The sequence below is a fragment of the Oryctolagus cuniculus genome, chromosome 19 (assembly GCF_964237555.1).
Source record: "Oryctolagus cuniculus chromosome 19, mOryCun1.1, whole genome shotgun sequence".
Lineage (NCBI taxonomy): Eukaryota > Metazoa > Chordata > Mammalia > Lagomorpha > Leporidae > Oryctolagus > Oryctolagus cuniculus.
This window is the reverse complement of record NC_091450.1, coordinates 16,951,850-16,964,117: the sequence shown is the minus strand read 5'-3', so window position 1 is coordinate 16,964,117 and position 12,268 is coordinate 16,951,850. Positions and strand designations below refer to the sequence as shown.

Below are 12,268 nucleotides of genomic sequence, written 5' to 3'. Positions count from 1 at the left end.
TGGATATAAAAGTAGAAAAAACATCAGTAAGCTGTAGAAGGCTTTAATCACAAATCTTCTTTCTCTATCATGTATCTAACATCTCTTTGTATCTAGCAACTACAGAAGACAATAATTTTAAGCAAACAATACATTTGTAAGAAGTTGCCCTTTTGATTTTGTCAGTAATGCCGAATAATGCAGAGGAATGAAATCATATAGCTTTGTTCAGATTCTATAGTTGTGCTAGAGGTCTCTGAGAAATGGCGGACTAGAAATTCCTATGTGACTAGAAATAGGGCAGTGTCTTCGTGAAAAAATATGAATGTGAGAAACATTCAAACAAAAAACAGACAATATTTGACCTCAATGTTATGATCATAGTAATCTGGGAATAAAATGACTCCCTCTGGCCTGGGAATTGCACCTTGTAGGATAAGATTATATGATCTGAAATCATTCCTAATTAAGTTAGATATTTTAACATTTGAAATACGGGTGCAAAAACATTTATCTATGTCATTCTACAGTCTATTAGCTTGAGCTTTAACTTTTTAAAAAAGGTTTCTTATTTTCATCTAATTGAAAGATGGGGCATGGGGGAGGGAGAGAGAGAGAGCAAGAGAGAGAGTCACCCACCTGATGGTTCCCTCTCCAAATGTCCACAACAGCCAGGACTGGGTCATGACAAAACCAGGAGCCCAGCACTTAAACTATCATCTGCTATCTCCCAGGATGCATAAATAGGAAGCTGGATCAGAAGTGGATTTGGGATGCAGTTGTCCCCAGTGGCAGTGTAAACCACTGTGCCACAATGCCCAGCTCAGGCTTTAAATTTTGAACCCAAATTGGGGTGAAAGGCGAGTTAACTCTTATAAATGACCTCCCAGTGATCTCCAAAGGGATGTGTGCATTTTAGAAGAGAAAGTTCAGTCTCTTTTCTTGGGTATTGGGTAACACTAGCCAGAGCAGTGAACATACCAGGAGTGATGGGTGAGGATCACCTACCAGATGGACAGGGGGCCAGGGAACTAGGTATCAGGGTAAAACCCTGGTGGAGACCATTCTTGGGCCCTGCCCTAAACTGACCTTTCCCAAGACCTTTTTCTGTCTGACTGCAGTGCCCCCAACTCATCAGGCTATGGCTGATTGAAATCATTGCTTTCATTCTGATCACAAATTTTTCTTATGTGATTATATTACAAACAGAAAACCTCTGTCACTGATATAAGGAGAAAGTAAAGGGTTTGGCAAAAATATAAAGAAACCATATATTTCTTCTTATGCTTATTTATTCATTTTTATTTATTTGAAAGGTAGAGCAATAGAGCTCTTCCATATGCCAATTCACTCCCCAAATGCTCCCCAAATGTCCTTACAGCTAGGGCTGGGCCAGACCGGAGCTGAGAGCCAGAACTCCATGTGGCTGACCACGTGGGTGGCAGGGACGCAATACATCATCTGCTGCCTCCAAGGCACATTAGCAGGAAGGAGAAGCAGAGACGGGACTCAAACCAGGCACTGCAATGCAGGATGTGGGCTTCCCAAGCAGGGGCTCAACCTGCTGCACCACAATGCCTACTGCAATTTGTTTCCTTTCTTTTTAAGATTTATTTATTTATTTGAAAGTTAGAGTTACACAGAGAGAGGAGAGGCAGAGGGAGGGAGGGAGAGAGGGAGGGAGGGAGGGGAGAGGTCTTCCATCCTCTGGTTTATTCCCCAATTGGCTGCAATGACTGGAACTGTGCTGATCTGAAGCCAGGAGCCAGGAGCTTCTTCCAGGTCTCCCACGCAGGTGCAGGGGCCAAAGACTTGGGCCATCTTGTACTGCTTTCCCAGGCCATAGCAGAGAGCTGGATCAGAAGTGGAACAGCCAGGACTCAAACCGGCACTCATATGGGATGCTGGCATGGCAGGCTGTGGCTTTACCCGCTATGCCATAGCACTGGCCCCCATTTTCTGTTTTTTAACCTGCCTACATGCAAGTTCAATCTAGTACCTATGTTTATAATCAGCTAAATCCCAAATAAAAATTTCAGCAAAGAATAGGATGTTATTATTATTAAAAAAATATCCAAATTGGTTTAAAAAACTTGATATTTCCTTAAACTAACAATGGGATTGGTATATAAGGATGATTGGGTCAATTTATAACTTTTATTAAAAATATCTGAAACATTGGGGCCGAGCATTGTGGTACAACATGATGAGCCTGTAACTGCGATGCCAGCATCCTCTATGAGTGACAGTTCAAGTCCCAGCTGCTCCACTTCTAATCCAGCTCTCTGTTAACACACCTAGGAAAGCAGTGGAAGGTGACCCATGTATTTGGGCCCCTGCCACCCATGTGGAAGACCTGGATGGAGTCCCAGGCTCCTGACTTCAGCCTGTCACAGCCCCTGCTGCCCATTGCAGCCATTTGGGGAGGGTACCAGTGAGTAGAAGATCTCTCTCTTTCTCTGTCTTTCCCTCTCTGTGTAACTCTGCCTTTCAAATGAAAGGTTTTTTTGGCCGGCACTGCGGCTCAATAGGCTAATCCTCTGCCTGCGGCGCCGGCACACCGGGTTCTAGTCCCGGTCAGGGCGCCGGATTCTGTCCCGGTTGCCCCTCTTCCAGGCCAGCTCTCTGCTGTGGCCCAAGAAGGCAGTGGAGGATGGCCCAGGTCCTTAGGCCCTGCACCCCATGAGAGACCAGGAGAAGCACCTGGCTCCTGGATTCGAATCGGCGCAGCACGCTGGTCGTAGCAGCCACTTGGGGGGGTGAACCAAGGAAAAAGGAAGACCTTTCTCTCTGTCTCTCTCTAATTCTGCCTGTCAAATAAATAAATAAATAAATAAATAAAAAGAGTTTTTTTTTAACTCTGAAACATGTAAATAAATCAAAATATTAATAGCAAATGAATCTAAGACTTATTATATGAGACTATTTCATAAAATATGTGGAAGGTGGAATTGAAAGATTATTTTGTTGCAAAAAATCTTTGAAATCCATGCATATGTAGAATTTTCACTAAATTCATGGAAATGTGTTATGAAAAAACTTCATAGATGAAAATTTTTTTGCAATGAAATAAATTTTTCTTTTTCTAAAATTTTTTATTTCTGTTACAGTTTTTTTTTTTTTTTTTTTTTTTTGACAGGCAGAGTTAGACAGTAAGAGAGAGAGAGATAGAGAGAAAGGTCTTCCTTTTTCTGTTGGTTCACCCCCCAAGTGGCCGCTACGGCTGGCGTGTTGCGGCCAGCGTGCTGCGCTGATCTGAAGCCAGGAGCCAGATGCTTTCTCCTGGTCTCCCATGAGGTTGCAGGGCCCAAGGACCTGGGCCATCCTCCATTGCACGGTTTTTGTTTGTTTGTTTGTTTGTTTGTTTTTTTAGGAGAGAAAGGTCTTCCATCTGCTGGTTCACTCCCCAAGTGGCCATAAGGGCCCGCAGCTGTGCTGATCCAAAGCCAGGAACCAGGAGCTTCTTCCAGGTCTCCACTGCAGATGCAGGGGCCCAAGTGTCTAGGCCATCTTCTACTGCTTTCCCAGGCCATAGCAGAGAGCTAGATTGGAATAGAGCAGCCGGAACTCAAACTGGTGCCCTTATGTGATGCCAGCACTGCAGGTGGCAGCTTTACCTGCTACACCACAGCGCTGGCTCCTCTTATGTTTCAAAACACATATTATGTTGTGTCATGTCCAATCAATATATATGTATATAATTCTATTCCCTGAAACATTTAATATTTCTTTATTGTGAAAAATCCAGAATCCTGTCTTCTAGTTCTTTTCTTACCAGAGAAATCTACAGTACATTAACATTATCTGTAGTCATCTTACTATGCAGTAGAACTCAAGAATTCCTACTCCTGTCTAGCTATAACTCAGCACCTATTAGTCAACCTTTCCACATCTCTCCTTCTCTGCTTCCGTCCCCACATCTGGTAACCACCATGTAGTCTTAGTATATGTGCTGCCGAAGCAAGCACCACCATATAGTCTTAACTTCTATGAGATCACCATATTTTTAGCCTCCACACAAGTGAGATCATGTGATACTTGACTTTCTGTGTTTGGCTTATTTCACTTAACATAATGAGCCCAGTTCCACCCATGTTGCCACAAGTGACAGAATTTTGTCCCTTTTATTGCTGAGTAGTATTCCATTGTATATATGCACCACACTTGCTTTATCCATTAATCAGTTGATGGACATTTAGATTGTTTCCCTTTATTTTGTGAATCGTGCAGCAATAAATACAGGATTGCAAATTTCTCTGGCAGACTGATTTCATTTTCTTTGTATATATACCCATTAGTGGGACTCCTAGAGCACATGGTAAATTTACTTTCAGTTTTAAGAGGAACCACCATATTGTTTTTCACAGTGGCTGTACAAGTGCAAGGTTCCCTTTTCTCCACGTCCACACCAATACTTGTCATCTTTTATCTTTTTGATAGTAGCCAGTCCTACAGGAGTGAAGTGCTATCACAACGTAGTTTTGATTTGTGTTTTCCTGATGATTAGTGATGTTCAGCATTTTTGTACAGACCTGTTGATCTTTTTTTATTTTTTATTTATATAAGGTGAACAAATTTCACGTATTTCATATATACATATTTAAGAGTATAATGATACTTCACCCCTAACCTCTCTCCCACCCATACCTCCACCCTCCCTCTTCCTTCCTATTTTTAATTTTTACAATGACATGCTTTTATTTTTTATTTTATTTTATTTTTTTTTATTTTTTTATTTTTTTATTTTTTTTTGACAGGCAGAGTGGACAGTGAGAGAGAGAGACAGAGAGAAAGGTCTTCCTTTGCCATTGGTTCACCCTCCAATGGCCGCCGCGGCCGGCGCGCTGCGGCCGGCGCACCGCGCTGATCCGATGGCAGGAGCCAGGAGCCAGGTGCTTTTCCTGGTCTCCCATGGGGTGCAGGGCCCAAGCACCTGGGCCATCCTCCACTGCACTCCCGGGCCACAGCAGAGGGCTGGCCTGGAAGAGGGGCAACCGGGACAGAATCCGGCGCCCCGACCGGGACTAGAACCCGGTGTGCCGGCGCCGCTAGGCGGAGGATTAGCCTAGTGAGCCGCGGCGCCGGCCTATTTTTTATTTTATAATCATAAGCTTACCCCTCGACTAAATACAGAATTCAGCAAGTATTAAGTAGAAAACCACTGTTCCTCAAGAATATAGACAAGAGCGGTAAACAATAATCAACTTTCAAAAGGTCAATTTCATTCTTATATATTATATTGTTTTGTACTAAGCTCTGTTGATCATTTGTATGCCTTCCTTTGAGAAATTTCTATTTAGATCTATTGCCTATTTTTAAAAACTGGATTTTTTCTTTTAAGTCATTTGATTTCTTTATATAATCAAGTTATAAACCCCTTAAGACATGTATAAGTTGGAACTGTTTTCTCCCATTCTGTCAGTTGTGTCACCTCTCTGTTGCTTGTTCCCTTTGCATCGCATTAACTCTTTAGTTTTATGATATCACATTTTTCACTTTTGTTTCCCGAGCTCTTGGGATCTGAACCAAAAAATAATCCTGCCATCCCAATGTCTCTATGTTTTCTTCCAGGGTTTTAAAGTTTCAAGATTTGCATTTAGGTCTTTAGTTTTTGAGTCAATTTCTATATTTGGTAAGATAGACAGGCCTAGTTTGATTCATCTGCATGTGGATCTCCAATTTTCCGAGCACCATTTCTTGAAAAGACTGTGTTTTACCCAATGCTTGTCCTTAGTAATTTGCCAAAAAAGAAGTTGCCTGTAGATATGTGAGTTTACTTCTGAAGTCTCTTCTGTCCTGTTGGTCTGTGGATTTATTTTTATGCCAGTACCACACTGTTTTAACTACTATAGCTTTTTAATACATTTTTTCTTTTTTCTGTTGGTTTAATGTATTTTAAAGTCCAGTAGTTAATTCCCCCTGCTTTGTTCTTTTTGCTAAGCATTGCTTTGGTTATTTGGGGTCTTCAGTGGTTCCATACAATTTTTTTAATGTTTATTTATTTTCATTTACTTAAAAGGCAGAGCCTATACATATTTTAGTAGTGTTTTTTCTGTTTCTGTGAAAAATGTTATTGGTAACTTGAGAGTGGTTACATTGAATCTGTAAATCAGTTTGGCTAGTGTGGCCGTTTTAACAATGTTGGTTCTTCCAATCCATGAACTTGACTTGTTTTTCCATTTCTTTATGTCTTCTTCAATTTCTTTCATCAGTGATTTACAGTTTTCACTGTAGAGATCTTTCACCTCTTTAAGTTTACTCTTATGTGTTGTTTTACTTTATGTTTGGCAGCGATTGGAAATGAGATTTCTTTCTCAAATAAGCCGCTATTGGTAGAAAACAGTGTTCCTGATTTTTTTGCATGTTGACTTTGTATCCTGCTACTTTACTGAATTTGTTTAACAACTTTTGGGTGAAGTCTTTGGGGTTTTCTATCTATAAGTTCATGTCACCTATAAACACTGACAATTTGGCTTCCCCCTTTCCAATTTGGATGCTATTTATTTCTTTTCCTTGCCCAACTGCTCTGGCTGGGAATTTCATACTATAATGAGTATAAGGGATAAAAGTGAGCTCCCTTACCTTATTCCAGATCTGAGAGGGAAAAGCTTTCAGATTTTCCTGTCTAGAATGATGTCAACTCTTGGTTGTTATATATGGCCTATGTTACATCGAGTTTCCTTTATTTCTTTATTTAAAAGGCAGAGCAAGTGACAGAGAGAGAGAGAGAGAGAAAGAATCTTCTATTTTGTGTGTTCACTCCCCAAATGGTTGCAATGGCCAGGGCAGGCTAAGGCCAGGAGCCTGGAACGCCATCTAGGTCTCCCATGTGAGCTGTAGGGGACCAAGTACTTGGGCCGTCATCCACTACTTTCCCAGGTGCATCAGTAGGAAACTGGATGGGAAGGAGAGCAGCCAGGCCTCAAAGTGGCAGCACTTCAACATGGGATATCAACATCACAGCTGCATCACAATTCTGGCCCCAAGGAACTTTCTTTCGATACCTAATTTGTTCAGATTTTTACATTAAGGGACATTGAATTTTATCAAATGCTTTTTCTGCATATATTTTTTAAAGATATATTTTTATTTATTTGAAAGTCAGAGTTACAGAGAGGAGAGACAGAGAGAGAGAGGTCAGTCTTCCATCTGCTAGTTCACGCCCCAGATGGCCTCAAAGGCTGGAGCTGCACTGATCCAAAGCCAGGAGCCAGGAGCTTCTTCCATGTCTCCTACATGGGTGCAGGGGCCCTAGGACTTGGGCCATCTTTGACTGCATTCCCAGACCATAGCAGAGAGCTGGATCAGAAGTGGAGCAGCCAGGACTCAAACTGGCACCCATATGGGATGCCGGCACTGTACGCAGCAGCTTTATCCGCTATGCCACAGTGCCAGAACCCCAACCCATATTTCTATTTTTGATGTTCCAATTTACCTCTTTCTATATTTTCTCTTAGAATTTTAATGTAGCTATTATTTTTCAATTGTTTTGGTTTTTAGTCATCATTCTAAAAATATGAATGGCTTATGCACCAGGTTTACAAAGATACAACATTTGGAATTTGTGTAGTTACTCTTACCAGTGTTTTCTACCTTCTGATATTTTCCTCTTCATTAGCATATCTTTCTTCCAGTTTGTTCATATTTCATTTTCCTCATTTTGTTTTCCATGCTTTCTTTTAATTCATTTGCTATTCTTATTATGGTAATTTGGTTTGTTTGTCTAGTATTTCATCAATCTCTATTTCTTTAGGTTCTGTATTCTAGGCAGAGGTTTAATGTGTTGCTTCAAGTGTTGGGGTTTTTTCCTGTGTATTTTTTAATTTGGGGGGATATTTTGGCATTTGAAGAATTAGCCAACCCTCCCAGATGTTTCAGTCTGATTTCAAACAAAAGAACTCTCTCCAGCTGGGCCAGCTGAAGAGTCTGGCCTCTCAGTTCTTTCTGAGGCTGCATCCTTTCTGGACGATGTAATGTAATGGAAGGGGTTTGCAGGTTTCTACGCAGGGATTCTCCTGGTGTGTATGATACTGTGCCCTGTCTGGTTTTGTAGTAATCTGCAAAACTGGAGCTCTACCTACTGTATGTCTTTGGTATTGCAATCTTGACCAGGTGTACTAAAATATAATAAATTACATTTAAGAGAAGGAGAGATGGAGAGAAAAAGCTCCCATCTGTTAGTTCACTCCTCAAATGCCTACAACAGTCCAAACTATGCCAGAGCTGAACCTCAGAGACAGGAATTTATTCCAGGTCTCCCACATGGGTGGCGAGAACCCAACTACTTGAGCCATCACAACTGCCTTCCAGGGTGTGCATTAGTAGGAAGCTGGAGTTAGATGCCAGAACCAGAAACTGAACCAGGAGCTCCAAAACAGAATGTGGGCATCTTGACCACTAGGTTAAATTCCCACTCTGGGTCATCTTTTTTATATAGACCCCCCACCTGGCATACCATTACTGTCAGTGGATTTAGCCAAGAAAGAAACTAGCCTCTTGGAAGGCCCCTCTAAAAGTTAGAACTTGCAGTTCATTCACATCCTTTTCCTCTCCAAGGAAGGGATGGGAGTTAGGAACTTCCTGTCTATCACACAGTGTTTCAGAAGGAGGAGGAACTCTGCTGAAAGAGCGGGGGAGGGAGATGAAGCCCTGAATTTTACTTCTGGGCTTTAATGTTATTGAATTCACACTCATCTGCAGAGCAGGAACGTCTCAGCCAGTTCCTAGATTTCTCACAGAGGCACATGGTTCCTGTCTTTGCTAAATCCATGTCTCCTCGGGGTAGGAGGGCCTAGGAGTTCCTGTTTCATCATCTTGCCCTTAGTTGTGATTCTTCAGTAAGCTTGATTCTCAGTTTTAACCTTAAAATAGCTAAGATTTTACTGCAGTGCGGTTTTTTATATAATTCAGAAAGTTAACATTATGTACATGCCTCATTAAGAATGAAAACAATTATACTGACTGACAGTTTCTTCCCAAAAATTGTGTTTAAAAACCCCACTACCACCAGCCACTTTGGGTTTTGCCTCTCTTGGAGCCCCCTCCTGGCCACTCTGCCAGGAGGTCCCTGACTTAAATAAATCTTGCTTTTAAATGAAAAAAAGAAAGAAAACAAATATAGGAAGAAAATATCAATTGTTTAAAAATTCGCCCTTAAGTATAGTCTACACTTCTTTATTGATATTAATAATTCCCATATAAGTAAGATAGTAGCTTCCTATCTCTGTACAAATATCTATAAATATGTGTACACACACAAGTACACAAAATTTGTATTTGTCCCCATTCCTTCTAAAAGATTTATCATATTTTGAAGGATTTCCTATGGGAAATTCATGGATATACAAAATAAAAGGAAGATTTTCTAGCCAGTACAAGTTTATAACATTTTTTCCTCAGTTATAAATTGACTCATAAATTCATAACTTAAAATCCATAAAGTTCAAAACTAGGAGTAGCCTTCTGGGCTCACATCTATGTCCGAGCACTTAAGGTTTGAGTCTCCTGATTCCAGCTTCCTGCTGCTGCGCACCCTGGGAGGCAACAGATGAAGGCTCAAGTACTGGGTCCCTGACAGACACGAAAATGGAGACCCAGATTGAGTTCTTTCTTCCAGCTTCCTCTGGGCCCAACTGCAGCTGTTGCAGGCATTTGGGGAGTGAACCTAATGGCTAGAAGAGCTCTCTCTTTCTGTGACTCTGTATCTGTCATTCTTGCCTTTCAAAAAAAAATAAATAACTTTATAAAGGACTTGTAGCTAAAATATACATAAGATACATAAAACCATCAGTCAGAAGACAGTAAATTGAGGGGTTGGTGCTGTGGTGCAGTAGGTTGATATTCTGCCTGCATCCCTGCAAGCAGATTGGAAGAGGTTCCAATCCAGCTCTCTGCTATGACCTGGGAAAGCAGAGGAAGATGGCCCAAAGTTCCCTGAACCCATGTAGGAGACCAGGAAAAAGCTCCTGGCTCCTGGCTTTGGATCAACTCAGCTCCAACCATGGCAGCCATTTGGAGAATGAACCAGTGGATGAAAGACCTCTCTCTGTCTCTCCCTTCTCTCCCTCTCACTGTCTGTAACTCTACCTCCCAGATAAATAAATAAAATCTTTAAAAAAAAAAAATAAGAAAGAAGACAGGTAAATTGAAAACCAGATAAAAATCAGTTACTTCCCCAAAGAAGACATACAAACAGCCATTAAAAAGGCCAAAAAGAGTCAACATCATTTTCCACTAGAGAAGAGAAAACAGCACCAATGCGCAAGAGCCACTATAAGCTATTCAAAGGGATGAATTTCCAAAAAACTGATGATGTCAGTTTCTGGCCAGGATGCTAAGCAGCAAGGACTCCACTGCTTGCTGGAATCCAACATGGTACAGCCACTGAACAGGTTCTCACAAAGAAACACAGACAGGATACACCGTGACAATCATCCTCCTGCTATCTGTCCAAGTTTGAACACTATGTCCAGGTAAATACCAGCATGCAAATGTTTCCATCAGCTCTATTCAAGAATGACTTGCCCCAAACAGAAAGGACTCAAGATGTCTTGTAAGACGTAAATGTAGGGAACCCAAGAGGCCGGGGACCCGCAGACTCAAATATTCAGCCAGACTGCATCTTGCCTTCACTGTGATTTGTGATTTGCATTGAGGCCAGCACAGCTCGGCTGCGGAGCTGGCGAGTCCCATGGTTCTGTGGCCAAAGCATGCTCTGGGAAAGGCAGGCCAGCGTGGCGCAGGCGGGGCCAGCTGGACATAGTGGCTCTGTCGGCGTAGCTGCGCCCTCTCATGGCGGCTGGCTGCCCAGAGAATCTTCAGCACGCTCCAGTTCCACACGCAGGAATCACCGAATGACATAGCTGACTGGATGTAAGTTGGGCTGACCCTGCACACCACCGACTTCCTGTGGATCTACCTTACCCAACACAATATGTTTTACAAAGAAATGCACTGTCATAAGCAGGGAAATGCTGATTCATTAACTCCACAGAGTGGTTAGAACAGTTCCTCAGAATTATTCTGATGAATTGTAAATATGAGAGAAAGCTAGTATTGCCAAAAATAGACAAGCAATACCAATGATTCTACAGTGAAATGAATGAGTGAATGGATGAAAAATAGCATAATACATAGTAGTTACATAATAAAATATTTAGTAAAGTTCCAAATAACTAATGTAACTACCAACTTCTCCAGAGGATGATGCATAACTTCTCACTTGAGTGAGAGATATATAAATTGACATTATCCAAAGATCATACACAATGCACAGAGAAAAAAAATTGCAGTGGATAAGGCCAACAACCACTACCTCAGTCAGGTGGTCAAAGTCATCAACAGCAACAAAGTTATCTTGGGAGCACTTATAAAAGAACTTCAAAAGCTTCATGGAAAATGTCTTTTTTTAAAATTTGGTACAAAATGACTTGAAATCCATGCAAAGTTTCTTTACAATACACACTTTTCATGAACTTTTTGAAGATTCCTTGTATGCATGGATTTCAATTTTTTTTTAACTGAAATAAGCTTATTTTCTAATTCCATTTTCCACAAACTTTTGAAGTTCCCTTGTACTTTTGGTATGAAATGTTGGCCGGCACCGTGGCTCACTAGGCTAATCCTCTGCCTGCCGCACGGGCACACCAGGTTCTAGTCCCGGTCGGGGCGCCGGATTCTGTCCTGGTTGCCCCTCTTCCAGGCCAGCTCTCTGCTGTGGCCAGGGAGTGCAGTGGAGGATGGCCCAAGTGCTTGGGCCCTGCACCTGCATGGGACACCAGGAGAAGCACCTGGCTTCTGGCTTCAGATCAGCGCAGTGCGCCGGCCACAGCGCGTTGGCTGCGGCGGCTGTTGGAGGGTGAACCAACGGCAAAAAGGAAGACCTTTCTTTCTGTCTCTCTCTCTCACTGTCCACTCTGTCAAAAAACAAAACAAAACAAAAACAAAAATAACCACCACCTTTTCCTGGCCGGCGCCATGGCTTACTTGGCTAACCTCCACCTGCAGCACTGGCACCCTGGGTTCTAGTCCTGGTTGGGGCGCCAGGAATAGTCCCAGTTACTCCTCTTCCAGTCCAGCTATCTGCTGTGGCCCAGGGGGGCAGTGGAGGATGCCCCAAGTGCTTGGGTCCCTGCACCCACATGGGAGACAGGGAGGAAGCACCCGGCTCCTGGCTTCGGATATCCGGCCGTGGTTGCCATTAGGGGAGTGAACCAATGGAAGGAAGACCTTTCTCTCTGTCTCTCTCTCTCTGTCTAACTCTTTTATTTTTATTTTTTATTTTCCATCC

The 12,268-nt window shown here is 42.2% G+C and overlaps 1 protein-coding gene across 1 annotated transcript in view; it reads right to left on the bottom strand.

Annotated features, from left to right (window-relative positions):
* The window catches only part of LOC138847039 (uncharacterized), a 53,353-nt gene that overhangs the window by 17,537 nt on the left and 23,548 nt on the right, over window positions 1-12,268 (bottom strand). The gene's annotated exons all lie outside the window — the stretch shown is intronic.